This window comes from Tachypleus tridentatus, chromosome 4, assembly GCF_004210375.1.
Source record: "Tachypleus tridentatus isolate NWPU-2018 chromosome 4, ASM421037v1, whole genome shotgun sequence".
NCBI classification, from domain to species: Eukaryota; Metazoa; Arthropoda; class Merostomata; order Xiphosura; family Limulidae; genus Tachypleus; species Tachypleus tridentatus.
Window position 1 is genome coordinate 95,085,834 of NC_134828.1, and position 23,851 is coordinate 95,109,684.

The following is a 23,851-nucleotide window of genomic DNA, read 5'->3' on the forward strand; positions in this document are numbered from 1 at the left end:
GATTATCAATAGATGTAATTCATTATTCATACTTAAACCCAGAAGACACAATCACAGCAAAGACATATTGTTGTGAACTTCAAATTATGCATCAAAATCTGTCACAGAAACATCCAGCAATAGTCTGTTGCAGTGGACTCTAACTGCTTTGTGACAGTGCTGTCATGTTTCAAATGTTACTGTCCAAAAACTAAACAATCTTCAGTATGAAACTTTATCTCATCCACCATATTCACCACATTTTTCCCCTACAGATTATCACTTTTTTAAACATTTGGACTTTTTTTTAAAAGGAAAAAAAATCATTTGCAAACCAAAGGTTAATTTAACATGCCTTTGAAGACTTCATTGCATCAAAGGACATCCAGTTCTTTAAAGATGGCATTTATAAACTTACATTTCATTGGAAGAAGTGTATTGTGTCCAAATGAGCTTATTTTGATTAAATAAATTAAAGAGCAAAAAGATATACTTGTTTCACATTTTCCTTTAAAAATCTGACATTTTACTTGCGACAGCTTGATACCATGGTTTAAGAAACACTGTATTAAGTAAATGTAATACATTAATAAGGCCATTTATCAATCACTTAGCAAATACCAGTAATCACCCAGATCTAGTGTATATTTAATAATCAACAACATAAAGAATACCCATGTTTAAAAAGACATTATAAAGATGCTGATAAAATGAATGTTCTCACTGTTTGTCAGAATTTTTTATGCTTATTGTAGCATTTCTTACATTAAGAATAACTTTAAAACTGAAAAATACATAGTCAGTATGAGAGCAAATACTAGAAGCTAAATTATTTTTTATAGTAGTGAACTATTAGACAAGAATCTAGAAATTCCTAGAAAGCAAGCAGCCTTTATATAAGTCTGTAATCAGACTTCATTTCAAAATTATTGACTAAATTTTTTGTTTCTGTTTTCTGTGACTTGTACAAGGTACTGAATCAAGTATTTTCAATATAATAACATTTGTGGCAATTTTGGAATTAAATGAGGACTTTATAAATGCTTGTTTTGTGATAGTTTATATTGGAAAAGATTAGAGGATAAGTTTGTACTTGTCACTTTGAGACACTTTAAGCTCCTAGAGGATATCAGAGTATGAGGGAACTTCTGGCAAGGTATTTGAAAAATGAGAAACCTATTGAGGAATAGTAATTATGAAATTGTGAAAAAGGGCAAAGTGTTTGTATTTTCTAAGTTTAAGCAAAAATTTGAAAAAGTGTTAGTAAATGTGAAATTCACGTTCTTCGTAACTGTGTGCAAAATGCAGTAAATGCTTTTCTCATTGAAGGCGAGTGTCTGATTGTAAAAATCAATTTCTTTTTTACATATTTAGTGCTTGTACACCTAGCTAATGAATTTCTGCAGATTTGCTGATGTTAAGTTAGGATGCAAGGCTTTTTCTGTACAGCTGACAGTTACATTCCATTGCTATGTCAGCCAGAGTGTCAGTTAAAACAAGTTTTGGCTCAAATACATACACCCTTTATTCTGATCCACCAGGGTTTTAGAAGGTTTAGAGTTTATACCCTTAAAATGTTGGGTATTTTGGTATCTTGATTGAGTACCAGAATGCTTTACAATATAGAATTCCTCCTACCCTCATTTCACATAATTTTAATTGAATTTGAAGGACCCAAGTTATAACTTTTTCCTAGGCATAATATTCAACACTTGCTGAGGTAGTTTTGAACAGCCCATATGGTGAGATGTATTTAGTGTTTGTGCATGGATAACTGAACATATTCAAACAGACAACACTTATTATGAACATTTATATCTGTGATAAATTGTAAAAGTTTGCAAATGAAAGATGTAAGTCAAGAGTGTAGAAATATTTATGGCATGAGGTATGAAAAGTTTCTGAAATAATAATTTAGAGAAAGTGTATAAATTGACAGTCTTCAAGTTGAAAGGTAATGGCTCAATTATGTGAATCATGCACTGCATAATTAGAACTGTGAGAAGATAGTTTCAGTGAAGCTTATAAGTTTTGCTTTAAACTAGTAAACATTCAAACTAGGAGGTTTTGAGTCTGTACTCACTTTTTAATTACCTTTTCATGAGATGTGTGTAGCTATTGCAAAAGAATATAGGACAAAACACTAACAGGAATGGAAGGAGTATGAAACCATTGCTGAAAAGAAGTTGTTCATGAGTTTAAGTCTTAAGGAAATAAACATATCCTCGTAAGAACTATCAACATTGTAGTATTTATTTTATGCTTGACAGGCATACCACTCTTAGTAGAGAAGTTTTTCTCATTAATAAACAACTTTTGATCATTAGAATAAGGCTGATTACATGATTTAACCATGCATGTAACAAAGACAAACTTTGGCCTGTCGTGTAAAATTCCCAAAGAAATTACTTATCAGTATTGTAGATAATGTTTACCTGTTTGTCTTCACCTGTTGGGTTTTTGTTTTAGTAAGCATGTTTTTTTAGGTTTTGTTTAATTAGATGTGCACTTGGAGTTTGAAATTCATGTGTATCCTGTTGAGTTTGTAACTTAGTTTGGAATGAATGGAAGAATGATGGTTAAATCTTAGATGCTAGTGGTCTGCAGAGTGTTGTTACAAAATTTCCTGATTACAAAGAAAGAAACAAAGATCTAAGGAATTCTTTCCATTAACGTAGTAAAATGTCTTCTGTATTAATTACTGTGGCTAACATCTCCTGATCTCTCTAATGGATTATACTGTGTGTGAACAGAACTGGTCTATTTGGTGAATTGTATGTCATAAAACAAGAAACTTGCTGTGAAGATATCCATGTTTGGGAGTAGGCCATTTACTATTGTAGCCTTTGGTTGATGGAAAGAATTACAGAAAGAAACTTACACTCATAGTTGGACTTAGGCAAAATTATGCCCTGAAGAACCTTTGTATTCAGCATTCCTACTATCAAATTGACAGTAACTGCAAGCTACAATGTTGATTTTGACACCTTTTATGATTGGTTATCCAAGCAGGGTTACATGTTTTCCACACCAAGGACTTGTCCTGTTGGCACAGTATTTATCCAGTGAAGGTAAGTAATGTTCTTGAAACTGAAATAGAAAGGTGAAAGAAAGATAAGTGACAGAATAACAAGGAATTAGATTTAAGAAACAGATGTCAATGGGAGATGAAATTTATGATAGGGAGGATCTCATTTGACTGTCTGAATGTACTACTTTGCAAGGTGTTAGTTTTTTATAATCAATTTTTAATGTTATTAGACAATAATTGAATTAAACATTTAAGTTTTGAGTAAGTAAAATAACCAATTATACAGAGCATTTGAAGATTAGATGCAGACATAAGGTTGCACTATAGTTATAAGTAAAACCTAGCAGGTGGATTCAGACTTTTGAAACTTTATATTCCTTAAGCAAAAAATAATGTCAAAAATGTTTTTAACTCACATAACTTTGTATGCCATAAGCCATGAACTTAAGTAATTATGTATGATCACGTGAGCAAGCAAGCTGTCAAAATTAAATATTTAAGTATGTGTACCACCAATGTTGATTTGATTTTGTGATAAAAGTTATAACTTTGTACTTGTTTAATGTTCACTTTCTATTGGAATATGTATGATATTGTTTTACAAATGGACAGATACCTTCATTTGTCCATTTTTAATGTATTTTCTGTATACTTTTTGTTCACAATAACCATTATAATTCATAATTTAATTGTAAGTTTTTTCATTGTTACAAACTGATTTTTATTTAATTCTTTCAATGAAACTATTTACAGTGATATTACATTTAATTTGACATTTCAGTGCAGTCAGGTTTGTATTATCTTAAAGATTGATATATTGTTGTATTGTTTGAGGTTCTGATTTTGATTTTACCATTACTGAGTAGCTATTTTAATGACTTACTGTTACATAATCAGTAATGTTTTTGTTTTTTGAATTTTTTTCCATTCCTATGAAAATATTTGATATGCTTAACATGGAAACTTGCAAATTTTGTCATTGTGAATCTAACAGTACCTTTGTCTGTGATGTTGAGAAAACCCACTTGTAGAGAAAAATATATATGTAAAAATGGCTTGTTTGGGTTGAGAAAATATTTTACGTAGAGGAGCAAACAACGTTTTGACCTTCTTCAGTCATCGTCAGGTTCACAAGTTTCTCAATCCCAACGAGCTGTTTTTACATATATATTTTTCTAGTACCTATGTCTGTATTATTTGAATAAAGTATTTTATCTCTTTTCAACTAAACAACTTAATGAACTTAGGTTTAGTGCAAGTGTTTTCATACTGTTTTAGAGCTTGATATCTTGAAGTATTTTCATTTAATCTATTGTGTGTGACCATATACAGAATTTAAATTTAGAACACAGAATATGTTTGTATATCTTCATGCATTACTCTTAATGGCAATGCATGTATTTGCCACTTAATGATAAATAATTTTACCTCTCATTAATTTGTACAACATTCATTAAGTACTTTTCATACTTGTGTATTTTCATCTACAGTTTTAAACCTATTTCAGAATTATTATATAGGTTTTATTCGTTTTTCTTGTTATTTTCTATTTTCAGGAAAAAATTTGTACAACAATGAACATGTTGCAATAAAACTGGTAAGTGTTCTTGTTAAAAAATTTAAACATGTATCCTACTGTTTTTAAGAATCTTCACATGTCTTATCCTTTAAAATATCTTGTGATGTATCTCAAGTGCTCTTGTTTTCAAACTTTAGAGAGTACTATGAGATTACATTTTATCAGTAAGAAGTATGAAATATATACATTTGTTGGTAAAGTCATCTGTTTATTATTCTGTACATTCTTAATTACTGTAACTTCATAATTCAAGTTACATTGTCTTGCTTCAATGTAAATTGTCAAGTTTTATTTCTGTTTTTAAAATAATACATTTTCCACTTACTTTCATTGAATTGACTAAATATGTTTATTTCTTGTGAATCGCTAGAAATGTAATAGGGTTTAAGAAAGGTGTTAAATGCAACACTAAGTAGTGAGATGTATGTCATGTTGAGAGCATAGATTGTAAAATGTTGGGGTAGGTAAAATAACAGATGAAATATTAAGATTTACTGAAAACAAATGTTCAAAATTTATTTATAAAGCTTTGGAGATTAAATAGATAAAAATTGAGCTTTTTGAGATGAAGTAAAGTATTTTTAATCTTATTATGGAAATTGCTTTGCTTAGATTAGTATTTAGAAGTACTAGATACGTTGATGGAAAAATCTTTAGTACAAATGCTTCATTAAATATTGATTTTTGTGCACGTTACTAAAAGTCTGAAATTTTGTAAAGATATGCAAAATGTACTAAAGGTTATAGTATAGAAACTACAATAAGTACAAAGTGGTTATGAGATTGGTCAAGATGACTGATCTTATAGCTAGAGAGTTAATGCATGTCATCATTTTCATCATGATTTTTTTGAAGCCATTCTTTCTCTCTATTTCATGTTGTAAATTGTCTTTCAAAATACTTATTTTGCTTTAGCATCCTTGATCATCATCAATTTTGAATTTTCCTCAAATTTAGTTTCATTTGCAAATAAAAAAAATTGATATTGAAAGAGTATTCCAATTGAATGAACATAAATTTTTCACAGTAAGTTTGAGAAGTCTTTTAATTAGGTTTTAATTGAATGTTATTGGTTAATTTGAAAAAAAAAAGGCAAACAAGACTAAACAGTACTGAAAGTAACATGCTCTAACCATGATCGTGTCTTCTGTTAATTTTCTGAAAATTAGTCTCTGTGTTTCACAAAGTTTAATTTATGTCATTTTTCAATATTATTCCTTTACATTTGACCATAATTCTTCTAAATATTTCCTTATTCATTACAGATATGTAAGTTTTCACAAATGTGTATTGTTTGTTCATGGTACCACATTCTGAACCTCTTATAAGTGCTGGATAACAAAAATGTAAACAAATTACTTGGCAATTGAAAAATTAGCTTATTTATTACAGAAAAAACTTTTAGAATAAATTTACAGTTTTTTACATTACATAACTAAGATCTGTTATTTATAGATATGTAAACAGTATAGCAATGACTATAGTAGATTCAGTGTATTCAAAACTAAGATTGGAAATTATGACAATGTGCTCAAATCTGTGAGTCATTTATTTCAGAATATATTTACAGACTTGTGGGGTTCTCATATATGAATAAGTAGCAATTTTTGATTTGTTATATAATATAAAAATTGAGTAAGTTTAATCCGTATTTTCTTATTTAAATATACATTTTCTCCAGGAACCAATGAAATCCAAAGCACCTCAACTTCACTTAGAATATAGATTTTACAAGTTATTAGGAAGTCATGGTAAGATGTACAGTTTATTCTTAAATGTACAGTTTTATCATAAATAAAAAAGTTGTATAGCAGGTTTATAACCTGCTAACTTTACTCAGGTGTATAAATGGAAAATAACTTTTGTACAGAGATTGAATGTGATATATTAAAGAAATTTTTGAACTTCACCACATCTTTGCAATCTATGTTACCCTGTCTATTCATGCTCTGTTTTGATAACTGTGCATTTTGTAAAGAGCTCTTTAGTATATTTTTTATTAAAGAAGACTTAAAGCTGTCATATCCAAGGAACTACTCCTCTGCTCATTTTATTTAAGCCATCTAATGTGCAAAGGTTATGGTTTCCCAGTATCCCTTTCAATAATGTGATATTACAAAACATATTTAGGTACTGCATCCTTGACTTGATCAGTACTTTTTCTTATGGCATAGCATGAATGCCTTTTCAAGTCCCTGCCACACTGAACATGCTCACCCCATCAGCTGTGAGGACATTATAATGTGACAGTCAATCTTACTATTCATTGGTAAAAGAGTAGCCCAAGAGTTGGCAGTGATTGGTGATGACAAGCTGCCTTCCCTCTAGTCTTACACTGCTAAATTACAGATGCTAATGCAGATAACCCTCGTGTAGCTTTGTGTGAAATTCAAAACAAACCAAATCTTAGTGAACCTGTACCTTGTTTTCAGATACAGGTACTTTCTGATAAGGTTGTGTACTGTTGCTTGGGGTGGTACATAGATATTTTTTTTTTACCCATGACTACAGTATGCCCTTCTTTTAAATGGTCCTGATGGTCCAAGTTGATCCATATTTCTTTGTTTTCCAGTGTATGTAAATTTAGAGAATATTTCCATCTTGGAAATATCTAAATATTAGATTCAAACAACTGTTTATGAGCTGAAAATATGAATATTTTGTGTTGGGAAGAGCTGTTACATATTCTTCTCAAAAGTTATAATTTTTTTATGGCATCACACTATATATGAAATGTTAAGCAGTGGCAAAATATAGTCCTCGTACATTTTGTCACTGCTTAACATTTCATGCATAGTGTGATGCCATTATATAAAGAACTTGCTCTTTTTTGTGATTTACATATTATGCGAAGAAAGAAGATAACGTATATTTGATAACTTCTAAGGTATCTCTGAATTTACGTAAATTGGTCTGTAGGCCAGTCATGACCATTTATCAACAAAATGGAATATTTATAATCAGTGGTGTATTAGAAGGAAGCTAAACACTCTTCTTCCCAAAGTATCTACTATATCTCATTTTATTACTTGGGTATTTGGAGAATGGCCTTGCTTCATGTACAGTGGATTTATATAAGGCATTCTTAGCACTATTTTTAGGCATTCCAAATAATAGAAGGTTTTTTGAATATACAGTTCTATCAGTCAGGTCTACTAAAATATTTTCATATTTTTTGATCCAAACCACCTTTTCAGTTACTGAATTGAGATTTTACAGTTGTTTTACATGTATTGTCTCATCCTCCTTTTGAGCATTTAGTTTAGTGTTGTTCATTTCACCCTTTCCTAAATTGTATTTTGTTGTTGATGTTAGCTTTTGGACATAGTTGGAGGGTTGTTTACAGTCCACATGCTTATCATTTCACATTTGTCTTGCAATATATACTGATTCCTGATGTTTTTTTCCCCATGACTAGTAGCCAGGGAAGGAGAAAAGATCATTCTCACCAATTTATTTGCTAACCATTTCTGACATTTATGACCAGTCTGGTTCTGATTGTTATGTCCTGTCAGAGCCCTCAAGTGTTATGTGTCTCATATTAACTTATTTCATGTTACTAGGAACTGATAGTTTATTTGTTGGGATTCTTCTGTTTCCTGTAACTTATCTCCAATCTCCTTAATAGGTGGCATTGCAAGTTGATTTACATGGCCTGTGATAGATTATCATTACAGGAGAAGAATTGTTTGCATGTTGCATCTCAAGAGATTCATCATATCACTATGTCATTAGCCATTCAGTTGAATTGCTCTCTGGAAGATATTGTGTGGGCTGGTAGGGAGACTACTTCCAACAACTTTCTTTCTCATTTCTTACATGATCTTGCAGTTTCCTCTTCTTTTCTGATGGTTTTTGACTAACACCTGTAGCTATTTTGACCACATCTGTTAGACTTTAACCAGAGGTGAGTATTTTCCTCTATCATGTACTCTTTTATTTCCAGAATTTCTTTACTTTTCACTGGATCCCACTAGATGGCAAGTATTGCCTGAGAAAGTATGTGTATGTTTTTCAATTCTGTACTAGCAACCACTTTCATTGTAATTTCTACAAGTTGCAACAGGCTGTGTTGAAAAGGGGTGTTCCATATGACCATCTAAGTACCTACCTGTAGGTATTGCCTTATTATAATGGCTCACCACTGGATTGTCTTGAGTACAGCCAAAAGGGATTGATTCTGCCTGTACCTGTCATTCATAGGATTGAATAAATTGAGGTTGGTTTGTTTTTAAAATTTAGGCAATTTGCTTCACTTATTGTACAGTTTCCAGAGCACTGTTCCTCTTGACTCCCTAATGCATATTACCCTCCAGAATCTACTGGTAGAGCTATGGAGCTCTTATCTATCACAGTTTCTAGTTTTTCTGTCAGACAGAGGCTTTTCCTTCAGTGTTCAAGTGTGTTTCTTCACATGTGTTGGTGAAGTGGGTGAAGTTGGGGGCACTTCTACTAGAGTCCTTAGATATTTTTCCAGATGTCACTTAGAAGTGGCACTGACATTTTCAGAAGTCTACTCATAATTCTGATTGAGATTTGACACAAAGCTATCTAGTTGGGGGAGTGCATGGTCATTCCTGCGATCAATGTTGGTTTCATATATTGTTCATGGAAGGAGGTTCACTATTTACTCATAATTCCGATTGCAGAGTGGTCCCATCTTTGGTCCTTGGTTGAGCACAGTTTCCATGTCCTATGCCTAATTCCATTGGCAAGCAGAATACTTCTTCTGCACTTGGTTGGAGAGTGAAGATAAGTGCTCATATTTCCAGACTGATTGAATTTTGTTCATTTGGTTGAGTGTGGCATAGATGATCGCATCTTTCTAAGCATAGGTTATTGCCTTTTGGACTTCTTCTGATGAAAGAGAACATTTCTCCATTTAGGTGTTGCTTACTTTCTCGTCATGATTCTGGTGGTGTGAAATGCCATCACTCTATGGCTACAAATTGGGAATGGATCAAAAGTATTATTGCATATATAAAACATTGTGGTCCAACAGCCCAAGCCACCTTCCATACATACTGTAAATAAACTATAGTTGAAAGATCTTTATAAGGTTTAGCTATGTTTTATTTTCTGTCATAAGCATCTACATGATTATGTGTGTAATGTGTATAAACTCAAAAATTATTTTATTCTTTCAATTTGTAAATTTAGTCCTATGGTGGAACTTTCTGTCAAAGTATTATAAGATGAACTACAAGTGTTTGTGCAGTTACTTTTCACTGAAAGCTGTTTTGTTTTGGGCTCTGATATAGATATCACTTGATATTAGGGGATGATATATAGTAAGCCAACCATGGATAAAGAGGAGTAACTATCTTGTAAAACTCTTCTCAACTAGATTTTTTATATTTCTGGATCTTATATACATTTATCATTGTTTATTTTCTCTTTCCCCTTGAGGAGAAGGCTGATAATCTTTAATGACAAACTTTTTCATTATTTTTTTATCTTCATTTGGGACAGATTTATTAGAGATAATTAGACACATGTTAATAACTTTTGCACAAGTATTCATTTGGACATTTCTATAATCCTTCACATGAGAAGAGATCAGTACTAAAGATTTGAAACATCCTTGTATTATATAGAACATTTTAAGACTTTTGCACATTAATAACTGTTTTCTTTCAATATGTAATATTAGTGTATCTTTCTGTAATGTTACAGAAGGAATACCAAATGTATACTACTTTGGACCATGTGGCAAATACAATGCTCTGGTCATGGAGTTGCAAGGACCCAGCCTTGAAGACTTGTTTGATCTCTGTGAGAGAAAGTTTAGTCTTAAAACTGTTTTGCTAGTTGCTGTTCAGCTTGTAAGTGTTTAAAAGCAAACAATTTAGTTTTATTCCTTGTTTTTGTAGTTTTAGATTCAGTGTATTAGAAGTTATGCCTTTCATTCATGCCTTTTTTTTTTTTTTTACAAGCTCTTGTTTTTCTTCAGTACTTGTATGGTAATCTTTTTTAATTGAAAAATAAAAATGTAAAACTAGTATTCAGAAATTGTGAGTTTAAGATGGAAGCTAAATAAAGTAAGAAAAACATACCTGTGTGTTAAGTCCTGTTAGTTTTTATTGGTGATGAAAAATTGTGACAGATCACAGGAATACATGGTGTTATAACAGTATTTTGTCAATATATAGTCAAATGTAACAGTAATTTTGAAACATGATTGTAATGTATCTTTCCAAAGATTAATATTTTAAATGAAATATCAAAATAATCCACATTTTCTAGTAAAAGAAATAACATGTTAAAATTTTAGAAGATTATTTTACACGTATAAAAATGTTAAGTGTAGTGGAAATTAAATTCTTTTATGAAGTATTAACATAATATGAATGAAGATTATTAAACAGAAATGAGACATTTAAGATTTACCTTTTGAGAGAGCATATGTATGTTCTTCTTGTCATTTATTTGAGTGGTTAGAATTTCCTGACATCACTGTTTTAAATACAAATGGCACATCAATATTTATGTTAGACTAAAAGCACAGAATTTGAATTTAGTAGTAGTGCACCTATATTAGACTTAAAATCTTTATTTTGTTTAATATTGAATGAATAAGCTAAGTTTTTATTATCTATATAACACATGTAAAGGTGAATGTTTGATTGTGATAATGTAATTTATGAAATAAAATGTTTGCTCAAATAGTATGTAAACATTATTATTCACAGCTACATCGAATAGAATACGTTCATTCCAAACACCTAATCTATAGAGATGTGAAGCCAGAGAATTTCCTGATTGGAAGACATTCAACAAAAAAACAGAATATTATACAGATTATAGACTTTGGTTTAGCAAAAGAATATATAGATCCAGAAACCAGCAAACATATACCGTACAAAGAGCACAAGAGCTTAACTGGAACAGCTAGATATATGAGTATCAATACTCATTTAGGCAGAGGTAACTTTGTTATAATATCTCTATTTGTCGTTGTAGTTATTTTACTCTCAGGAGTGGAATTGTCTGATTGATATTTTAATCTATAAATATTTCTTGATGAAAACAATATGAACCCTGAATCATTGACAAAACTTGTTCAAGTTTTAGTAATTTTTTGAAATAACAGTATGTATCAATAAATCATAACTTGTATGCTTATATGCTATTGTTACTTGGATTACTTTATAATATTTGTGAATGTTATAATTTAGGTGTTTATATATTGGAATTTTATTACATGTGACTTGTTAATTTATCATATCCAGAGCAAAGCAGACGAGATGATCTGGAAGCACTAGGTCATATGTTTATGTATTTTCTACGAGGTAGCTTACCATGGCAAGGGTTAAAGGCAGAAACACTTAAAGAGCGTTATCAAAAAATTGGTGACACCAAAAGGACAACACCTGTAGAAGTACTGTGTGAGGGTTATCCAGGCAAGTAACTGCAGTTTTTTTTTGATCAGACATAACTAGTTATGAGAAATTACTGGACTAAATTAGTTTGAACTTGGAAGTTTATATGAATGTGATTGTAACAGGTGTTAATTACACTTTATGTTTGTCTAATAACTTTGTAATAGTTATTAACTGTTAAATCTCTTGCGACAAAATTAGTTGAATCAACTGACGTCTTAACAATTTTGTACATTTTATAGTTTCTATACTGTGTCTTTAAATAGACTTGGTGTGTCTTCATAAAATTTAGCAGACTTTTAGTAAACAAGTCTTTTGTACAAAAACAAAAATCAGATATTTTAATGAACTGTTTTTACAAACGATTTATCCATGAAAAAATGTGTGTGTGTATACATGCACATATCTATACTATTTCTGTATATTAGTCCGAGAGCAAAGTGGTTTTTACGTTAAGATATAAAATACTTTTGTACTCTTGAAAAATCCCAAATTATGAATGTGTGAAGCTCCTAAATAAATTTCTAGTATGTTTTTTGGCAAAGCTGTGTATTTTATCTGTTACTTTCTCTACCCTAACATTTTGCAGAGTTGTTCAATTTGACTGACCTTGTAACCACCAAAAAAAAATATTTAAGTTAATCTAAATTACCCTTTCTTTTCTTCCTAGATTGAATTTGAATTGTATCATGAAATTGTATTTGTTTATCCCAAGTAGCTTTACATCATTACAGTTTACATCGAATTATTCTTAAATTATTTGTTTTATCACCCTCTGTACCATGTCTGACTATTGTTTGCACCATTAAAAGTTGTAAATCACTTGGCAAACATGCGACTCGTGTTTCCTTATTATTGAATTATATTGTGCACAAGCTACTAATGAGAGTACCTTGTGAACATTGTTTATCACATTATTTATTTCACCTAATATAACCTTAAATAATGTAAAAAGTTTCCTATTTTTACATTTTACTTGTATAATAATAAATAAAGAATACACATGAAAAATGAGAAAAAAATATTACCTATGTTTTCTTTTTCTTGTTTTCTTCTGATGACAATTACTACATTATACTGATGGTAGTAATCTTTAAATTTTTTTATTTTATTAAATGCTGAACCAAAGAGCTCAGAATAATAGTGTGCAGAAAGCTGACAATGCTTCATAACCACTGCAATTTTTTTGGCTTTCAAACTCATGACAAAAGCCATTAAAACTTCATCTTAGCTTGTCAATGTGTTTCCCATGAAAATCAGCTGGAACTGAAAGTGAAATTGACAGTTCTCTTTTCAGAAAACAACATTTGATGAATGACAATCTCAACTTTTTTATTGGTAATAAATAATGTAAGCATTGAATTTCAGAGAGCTGTTGGCAATTTCTGAGAAAGAGATTGTGACAGCATTCCACAATATGACAAAGCATTTCTAACTACAGTAATCATTATCACTGAATCCCCCCCCCCTCGGTGTGGATTCCTGTACGTGGTGAGGGGACCTCCCAGGGAAGGTTCTGTTCTTTCAGTTTACCTCCTCTGGGATCTAAACATTCACCCACGTGTTTGCCGTGTGTGGCGACCCGTGAAGGGGAGGAGAGGATCCTGGTGGTTGAGGGGTCCAACCCTAACACACCACATTGGCCTTGAATTCCTGTAGATGGGTAGCCTTTTGGTGGCCCCTCTTGGGTCAATTGGCTGGTCCACTTGGGCTAGAGTCAACCAAGTATCAGTGTTGGAAGTTCTCAATGGGTGTTGTGGACATTGTGACTGATGCTGGTGTTTAGGTATAGTGCTCACGAAACCCTGGCGTTGCTGCAATGTCCTTGTATGACATTGTAGTGCGTCCCCTCATAGGGCTCCATGGTGGGTGGAGTCAGTGGGTACCGAAATTTTCCTTTTCTCCTGTGGATCCTCCAATAAAAAAATTAAATAAAATAGTGAAAAAACAGTCAATAGGTAAATGACCACATCTTGAAGACTCTGAGCAGCAATCTTCAACATCTGTAACACCTGTACCCCATTTTTTTATATTACATTCTCTTTCAGAAAAACCTTTAGGGCAAATGTCCCCCTTTTTATTCAGAAGGGACTAGAGGGACTTGCTGGCTCTTCAAAGTCAGTAAAGAAGCTTTGATCTGGAGACATATTGGTTGAAACATCTACATCCCAACACAGTGAACTCCTCTTGAATTCAAAGGCAATTGGGGTGTACCTATTGAGGTTACCCCTCATGCTACCTTGAATTCATCAAGAGGAGTTATTGTTGAGAGGGATTTGAAGAATGTCCCCGAGTCAGAGATTCTTGCTGGTCTCTCCACTCAAGGAATTTCTGCAGTGAGGCGGATCTCCACTCACAAAGACGGAGTTACACTTCCAATAAATATCCTCGTTTTGACATTTACATCACCACGTGCACCTGCCACCATCAAGGCAGGTTATCTAATTTGCAGGGTACGGCCGTACATTCCAAACCCTCTTCGATGTTTCCGATGTCAGAGGTTCAGCCACTCAAAGACGTCCTGTCATGGTTCCCTGACATGTGCTCGTTGTGGTGGCAAGGACCATGATGCTTATGAGTGTCACAAGGGCCCACATTGTGTCAACTGCAGTGGTTTCCACTCTTCCTACTTTCGTTCTTGTCCAAAATGGTTGGAGGAAAAAGAGGTGCAGCGTTTGAAAATGACCCATAACATTAGTTATCCTGAGGCTCGGAAATTGCTGTCCGAAACTCCATCTTGGACATATGCTGCTGCACTTTGTTCCACAACTACAGTGGTAGTGCAGAAGGATCTCTCTGTACCTCCAAGAGAATCATTTTCAAAACAAATGAAAAGCCTTTTGACCTCCATGGTTAAAAAGATTGAATCGACTTCTACACCCATCTCTGTTCCTCCCATACAGTCCAACAAATCTCAAGATCCACATCCTTTGGTTTCAAATACAAGCATTTCTTCTGATACATCTTTTTCCAACCCCACGATGCAAAACAATCATTCATTCGTGTCCTCAGTCACTGGAATCCCCTTCCAACAACAAATACCTGCCCCATCGACCCAGGGCAGGATCCATGGAGGTTGATAGACCTCCTCCGAATAAGGACAGTAAGGAAAAAAAGATGTGGTTATAAACAGAAGGGTTCTCCAGCCACTTTGCCTACCCGTCATTAAAAATGGCCACCTTGATACAATGGAACTGTCGAGGTTTACGTTCTAATCTGGATGATATCAAAACACTGTTTGCTTCCTACCATCCTATATGTCTTTTCTTACAAGAAACATTTCTAAAACCTGCTGATACAGTCACCATTCAGCAGTTCTCTTTGTACAGAAATGACAGGCTGTGTGATGGACGAGTACATGGAGGGGTGGCACTATTGGTTGATCAGCATGTGCCCACCCTGTCTTTGTCACTTAACACACCCTTGGAGGCCGTAGCCATCCGTGTTTCCTTGGGTTATACCATCACTGTTTGTTCTCTCTACCTGTCCCCTGTAGAGACATATGATTAATCCGACCTTGATGCTCTCGTTGAACAGTTGCCGTCTGCTGGGGGACTTTAATGGACACCATCCCCTCTGGGGAGGTGCTGTTATTGATTGGGGGGGTCGCTCTGTAGAGCGTATGCTCTCTGATCACAATCTTTCTCTTTTCAATACTGGTTCTTCCACTTATTTTCATGGACCTAGTCAGTCCTTTACCTCTATTGATCTCTCAGTTTGCTCCCCTTCATTATTCTCCCATTTTTCATGGAGGGTTGACAGTAATCCACTAGGCAGTGATCATTTTCCGATCCTTTTGAGAGAGACTGGCTGTGGTCGATGCCACCCTACCCGCGTGCCCCGGTGGAAGGTGGATCAGGCAGACTGGTCCACTTTCACTGCTCTCGCAGAACTTGATCCTGCCATCATGAATTAGCCATCAATAGACGACTGTGTGGCAGTGGTAACTGACTGTATTATACAAGCAGCTGCTCAGTGTATTCATAAAACCTCGACACGTTTTCCACAATATTCTCGTCCGTGGTGGAATCCTGCTTGCCACTTGGCACTGAATGCTCAAAAACGGGCCTGGGATACTTTCTGTAGATATCCCACACTTTCTGGACAGCATTGCTTTCCAACGGGCCCGTGCACATGCTAGGTGGGTAAGACGTCAAAACCAGAAGGATTTCTGAATTAAGTTCACAACTAGCATATCTTCTACCACCAGTTCCAAGGTCATATGGGACAAGATTCGAAAGGTCAGTGGGCACTACAATTCTGTCTTCCTCTCCATTTTACTCTCTGATGATACCAAGAGGTAGCTGATGTCCGGAGCATCACTGATACTCTAGGTGAAAACTTTTGCTGGGTATCTAGCACTTCTGCTTGTCCCTCATCCTTCTTGGCTATCAAGACTCAGGCAGAGTGTTCACGTCTTTCCTTTCGAACTGACTGTCTTTTTGACTATAATTGCCCCTTTACACTGGTGGAACTGAAAATGACCCTTTATTGGTCTGGCAGCACATCTGTTGGACCTGATGATGTGCACTATGACATATTGTGCTATCTCTCTCCTGCTTCTCTTGATATTCTTCTAATTGTTTTTAACCAGATCTGGTAGAAGAATGTTTTTCCTGATGCCTGGCATCAGGCTATTATCTTACCTTTCTCTAAACCTGGGAAAGATCTCAAGATTCCTTCTCACGACCATCCAATTGCTTTGATGAGCTGTCTCTGTAAGACCTTAGAGAGGATGGTTAATGCTCGTCTTGTTTGGTTCTTCGAATCAAACAACCTCCTCTCGCCCACCCAGTGTGGGTTCCTACGACAGAATTCCACCACGGACCACCTAATTCGACTTGAAACATCAATCAGAGAAGCCTTTCTCAAATTTCAACATCTTGTTTCAATATTCTTTGACATTGAGAAGGCTTGAGACATTGAGACCTCCATATATATGGGTTATGTGGCCATTTACCTATGTTTATTAAAAGTTTTTTAATGGACAGGAGATTCCAAGTTTGTGTGGGTTTGACACTTTCCCGTTCTTTTGTACAGGAACTTGGGGTCCCTCAGGGCTGTGTTTTGAGTGTCACACTTTTCAGTATAAAGATAAATGCCATCACTGAACAACTTCCTCTCACTGTCACAAACGGGCTCTATGTTGACGACTTTCACATCTCGTGTCGGTCGTCAAACATGAGATATATTGAGCGGTAACTACAAACTGCCCTCAATCGTATGCTGAAGTGGACCACGGCAAACGATTTAATTTCTCTCTCTCCAAAACCGTATGCATGCACTTTTGCTGCCAACAGGGTATTCACCCTGATCCTGAACTCCTTATCGGTGAAGTTTCACTGCCAGTGGTCCCCGAGACCAAATTCTTGGGCTTATCTTTGATCGTAAGCTGACCTTTATACCACACTTAAAGCAGCTACGGGTCAAATGCAGAAGAGCACTGAACATCCTCCGTGTCCTCACTACCGCCAGTTGGGGAGCGGATCGACGTTCCACGTTAAAGATATATTGTGCTCTTATTCATTCAAAACTCGACTATGGATCAACGATCTATGGCTCTGCCAGACTCTCAGCCTTAAAGATGCTGGACCCCATTCATCATCAAGGACTTCGACTCTGCACTGGGGCTTACTGCACCTCCCCAGTTTAAAGCTTATATGTGGAATCTCACGAACCTTCTCTGCATCTTCGCCGTTTGCAACTGTCTTTACAATATACTTCGAAACTTCATTCCTTACCAAAGTATCCCACCTGGAAATGTGTTTTCCTTCCTCAGTGGGCAGTACTTTTTCAGAACAGACGATCTGTCATTGCTCCGTTTGGCCTGTGCATCCGGGCGCAATTGGATGAATTGGGTGTGTCCTTGGAAAACATTGCAGAATTCACTGGTCAGCCCATCCCCCCCATGGCTTGTTACAGCCCTCAAATGTGACTTTTCTTTAAGTCATCTAGAAAAGGCAGATATTCCCGATTGGAAGTACCGTCTTTTATTTACTGAACATTTTTTGAACAACCTTTCTATTCCAATTTATACGGATGGTTCAAAATCAAGTTACTCTGTGGGCTTCTGCCACGGTTTGTTGCGGTTTGGTGGTTGCATGCAAAATTCCCTCTACAGCTTCTGTGTTCACTGCTGAACTGTACACCACATCTCTTGCCCTGGATCATATTGAAGCTGAGCGGTACTCCAACTGCACTATGTATACTGACTCTCTTAGTTCTCTGGTGGCCTTGGAATCACTTCACGTTGGCTCACACCCTGTTCTCGCTGATATTCAAACCCGACTGGCCCATTTCTCATTAACATCTACTTCTATCCAGTTTTTCTGGATACCAGGCCACGTTGGTATTTGCGGGAATGCGCTTGCAGACATGGCAGCTAAATCTGTCTGCCCTGGCACTATCATTACTGTGCCTATTCCGTACATGGACTATGGTCCTGTATTCAAGGCTTGGCTCCGTGCCAGCTGGCAGTCCATTTGAAGTGAGTAACGTGACAACAAGCTTTTTCAAATAAAACCCTATATTGGGCTTTGGCCGTCTAGCTTCTGTAAGGTTTGGAAGGAGGAAGTTGTTCTCACTAGACTACACATTGGTCACAGTTTTTTAACTTATCGTTTTTTTTTTTATCTGGAACTGATGCACCAGTGTGTAGTTTGTCTAACACTCAAATCACTGTAAGCCACATTTTACTTTCCTGCCATTGTTACGACTCTCAACGACGGCACTATTTTAAACATGTTTTGTCCCAGGGTTTGTCTGTAACATTGGACAGTGTTATTGGTGATGGTGACACTGTCCACCTTGATAAAGTTTTTAGTTTTTTAATGGCCATTAATCTTTTTAACCTCATTTAAGTGTTTGATATTTATTCATTACACCTTTTTAATTGTGGTTCCCTTTTCAGTCTCAATCTCTCTAGTTCAATTTGACATTGTAAAATGGCCAGAACATTAAATAACTCGACACCAGGACTGGAAAGGCCAACTTCAGGTGACTGACGGTGGTTCTTGTACTTACCTGTTAGTCTTCCTAGCAGGTTATGATCATTACCATTTTGCTAGTGAAAGTCCTTTACAACTTCTCTTACTCTGCTTTCTCTCTTAACATTGTAGACTAGGTGTCAACATTGATTTTATACTTTTATGTTTTTCAATGATGTTTTGTTTTACCTTCATTCCCTTTTATGTATTTAACTACATGTAATTTATTTTTACCTTTTTACTGGACGTTTGGCACAGGTAGCCTTGCTGCTTTGTGCCATAAAATATTCAATCAATCAATCAATCAATCAATGAACCCTGCCTAAAGTAGCCAAGACAGGCACATGTCATGCAGTATGACACAGTGTATAATCATGCTGACAGAAGAAATGCTAAATAGTCTCTTTACACAGAATTTTTTTTAATTTGGGCAGTGGATATTGCATTATCCAAAATATTAAAATACACCAAGACTCATGACTGCCTTAACTATTATCAGTGGACAAACTTCATATTAGTTCAAACAGGTTCATGCTGTATTAGTATCGTGACTACTATTCTTGGTTAGAATAACACTTCCATTTTAATTTTTTCAAGATTTTGTTTTTTATGTTATTCCCTTGTTATAGACCCATGCATGTGAAATAAATAACTGTAAGTAGAATTTATCACTGTTTACTGTTTTATCTCCCTCCCAGTTTTGAAGCATAAGCCACCATGAGAACTAATAATTTGTAAAGAAAACCATTTGGAATAAATTCATTTAGTTGGACCCTTTAAGAGCTTGGGTCATACTATTTTAATATGTTTGGTTACATTGTGTATGCTGTCTTGTCAAATGCATCTGCGAATCTTTTGATCACATACAAAAAGTAACCTAGCATTTTCAGCAAGTAAACTTGTCAGCATAAATGTCACCATGTTTCAGTGGGTTTCTCAGAAATCAGGCTTAACCATATACAGTTATGACAGAAAGTGTTTGTACCCCTGCGTCGTGAGTAGTTTTTTCCTCATAACTTAAAAAGTATCACAATTAGGATAATGACAGTTTTGTATATTATAAATATTATACTAACATACATCTACAAAAATTTTTATGTAAATTGAATGATAAATAAATTGTTTATAAACAAATAACCAAACATAGGAGGGGCAGAAAGTGTTTGTGCATCTACTTTAATGGTCAGTTGTGTAGCCTTTCAGGTGAATTACTTGGCACACTCTCTCCTCATAGCCCTCCATGATTGTTTGACAGTACTCGACTGGTATTTTCTTCCATTCTTCTTTACAGAATGCCTCCAACTCTTGCAAGTTTTTTGAATGACGCTGATGAACCCTGGTCTTCAACTCGTGCCAAACGTTTTCAGTTGGGTTGATCGGGTGACTGCGATGGTCACTCCAGAACACTTATATGGTTACTCTGCAACCAGGATTGCACATATTTCGATGTGTGCTTAGGGTCATTGTCGTGCTGGAAGATCCAACGATGCTCAAGCAGCAAGTTCCGAGCATCATTCTTGATATGAGTGCCTAATATATCAACGTATTCTTTTTTCATGATTCCATTGACGCGGTGAAGGCTGCCTACACCAGAAGAGCTCAAGGAACCCCATAGAATGATCGAGCTGCCTCCGTGTTTAACTGTAGGGAGAGTGTTCTTTGGAAGATTACGTTCCCCCTTCTTACGGAAAATATTGCGAACATCATTGTGGACGAAAAGCTCTATTTTAGTCTCGCCTGACCAAATAATACTCTTCCAATAGGTAAAGGGTTTATCTACATGCTTTCTTGCATACCTCAATTGTGCTTTCAAATGAACAGGCTTTAAATATGGAGTTCTATGAGGACGGCATGCTTTGAACCCAGAAGAGTGTAACGTGTTCATAACTGTAGAGGTGCTTACTTCAACCTCAGTTTCCCTTACCAGATTTGGTATGTCATTATGTGTTAAACAATGGTTCCTACTAACTTCTCTGAGAACCTACCTCTTGGTTCTCTCTATAATTTTGGTGGGGTGTCCGGAATGAGGTGGGTTAGCAATTGATCCTGTAAGCTTAAACTTGGCAATTATGCTTTGAACAGCAGATTTATGCACATTAAGTTGTGTTGCAATAGCGGAAAGAGACATACAAGACTTGTATTTTACAATAATTTGGTTTTTTTAATCACTGGACAGTTGTTTCATGTTCGCCATGATGACCAAGCAGATAATGATGGAGAAGGCACTAAATTGCTGGAAGTGCATTTTTTGTTGGCTAAATTCCAATAATTATGAACCCAGTGTTTAGTTCTGGAATGGTATGATGTAGTTTATTCGCCAAACTAAATATAATTTTTACGGGAATATCAGTTTTTTCACACGTTCTGAACTGTATGAACACTTTTTGCTCTTTCTATTTTTGGTTATTTGTTTATAAACAGTTTATTTGTCATTTAATTTACATAAAAATTTATGTAGATGTTTGTTAACATAATATTTATAATATACTGTACTGCTATTAGCCTACTCTTGATACTTTTTAAGTTATGAGCAAAAAACCACTCGGGATGCAGGGGTACGAACACTTTCTGTCGTAACTGTATAACATTTTTGAAACTCTCTAGAGTAAATCCTCTTGACACAGAATCTTGTGCATAGTAAATGGTACCTCCCTAGTAAGGTTTTACCTTTGTAGTGGAGTTAAAGATCCTGGTTGTTGAATGGTGTCAGTATCACTGCAAAACATGACATTCCTTTTGAGTTCCTATAGGTTGTCCTATTTAGTAATCAACTGGTAAGTGGTGGCTAGAATAAGGTAAGTGTCAGTATTGGACAACCTCAGTAGTTGTAGTACAAATTGTTTGATAATGGTGTTTGGGTATAGTGCCCACAAAATCATAATGCAGCTGTATTGATCTCAGTGTGTCTTCTTATGTAAATGTAGTGAATTTCTCTTTATAAGAATGGGAAAAATGAGCTTGTCAGGCTATTTATTGCTTGCTATATTTTCTCCTCCCTGTTTCTGTGTAACTGTCAAGGTGGTTTATTTGAATTGTCCTGTGCAGCCTAATATCTTGAATTCTGTCCAGTTATTTCACTTGCTATCAATTGTCCTTTAAAGATTAAAGACTTCTTGTCATAGTTCTCTTGTCTGTGTACATTATGTTGAGAAAGACCACGTTAATACTGTGTGTTTATTTGAATCTTGCTGTATTAATTGTCTTAAGCTCACACATTTTTTATTCAAGGTATTATTCAAAATGGATGGATAAGAAAGAAGTGAAATGTCTCACGACATTCATTAACATCATGTATGATGAAATGCAAAAACTTGACAGAATTTTGCTTCTGCTGCATGTTTCACTAATTCAGTTGGGGTATAAGCATCTTGGTTTATACCCCTAATCTGAATTTTTTTTGTTCTATGTTAATAATTTATCTTTCTCCATAAAATGTTCAATGGAGAAATCAACATTTACTCCAGGTTCTTTGCCCAGTTGCAGAACTCTACCATGGCTTGGTCTAAGATCAATTTGCAGTCTCACCTTTTCTCTGTGGAGTTGCAACCATTGGGTGACATTATATTCTTCATTGCATCATGAGAAGTTTCTTTTAAGATGGATTAACCTACCAAGGACAAAAATAAAATGAGGAGCTGAAAGAATAAACCTTTAAATGCTGTCTTCCTCTTCTTTGGGCTGTAGATGAAAATGGTTGCTTTAATGTAACTCTCAAGATTTTAATTCTAATCTAAATGGTATTAAGACTGGTTGGCTCATATCATCCTGTTGTATTTTCTTACAAAGGCATTTCCAAAATATGCTGATTCGACTCTCAGTTGGTAGTTTTCTTCACTGTGCAGAAACTGTTTATTATTTGATATTGTGTTCATGGTGAAATAGCAACATGCTCTCTGATTGCCTCTTCTAATCAGTTTATTCTTGGAAGCTATTTCTGTTTACATCTTCTTTGGCTGAACTGTCACAGTAAGCTTTCTGCATGTTATCTTGTATCTCTCTCTATCACTTGTGAATGCAATCAACTATGGAATGGTGTAAGTATTGATAAAAGGATTAATCTGTCTAGTGTTTATTCTTAGATCAGATACATTTTCTCCAGTACTTTGAAGCCTTGAGTCTAATGTTTATAGCCATAAACTTCTGTTGTTTTCATTTTTTTAAATTTTTTGTGAGAGTGAAAGGTGGACAGTATAGTAATAATTTTCCTATCATTCTGAGGAAAATTGGGCACAGCCTATGCCAGAGTGAAATATGAAAACAGTCAACTAGCTGTCTTTCATCTTTCTTTCTAACTTGATTCTGCTATTGTTAACCTACTGTTTCTGGTAACAAATTCGTTGAAGAAGTAATTTACCATGCTGTTCAGGCAGCTCAGTCTACTTTATCTAAAATTTCAGTATATTTTCCACAGTATTTTTGTCCATGACATTTGAGCCAAAAGATCATAGAGGGCTCAATTTATCTTGTATATATTTTAAAGATATCCCATACTTAGCAATTACACAGCTTTTCCAGGGGCTGTTGCCAGTACTGAACTTATTGGGAATAACAGTGAGAAGGAATTTACAATTCAGCATATGCCTCAACATATTTAGTTGTAAAATAACTGTTGCAAAATTTTGATTTCTTCAAAACTTTAAGGTAAACCCTTATTTAATAAGGTTATTTTTCCATCTATATTTGTTGTTTATTGAAAGAAAAAAAGGGTTTTTGACAGTTTTATTTAGACAGCCTTCTGTCTTTATTTCAAACATTATTAACAGAGAGACAACAGAAACTGTAAAAATGGCACCTGTGACTTGAAATGATACCACTGTAGTTTATTTTTTAAAAATGGAAGAATAGGATTACAATATTTGTAGTTTCCATAATTTTAATTATTACCTGTGTTTGA

At 34.7% G+C, this 23,851-nt stretch overlaps 1 pseudogene across 1 annotated transcript in view; it reads left to right on the forward strand.

Moving 5' to 3' along the window:
• Positions 1–23,851, forward strand: part of LOC143249716 (casein kinase I-like) — a 48,079-nt pseudogene that overhangs the window by 9,879 nt on the left and 14,349 nt on the right. Inside the window, exons 2-6 of the transcript XR_013027917.1 lie at positions 4,567–4,607; positions 6,271–6,340; positions 10,266–10,414; positions 11,282–11,516; positions 11,822–11,992. The product of XR_013027917.1 is annotated as a casein kinase I-like (transcript). The remainder of the gene's footprint in view (positions 1–4,566; positions 4,608–6,270; positions 6,341–10,265; positions 10,415–11,281; positions 11,517–11,821; positions 11,993–23,851) is intronic.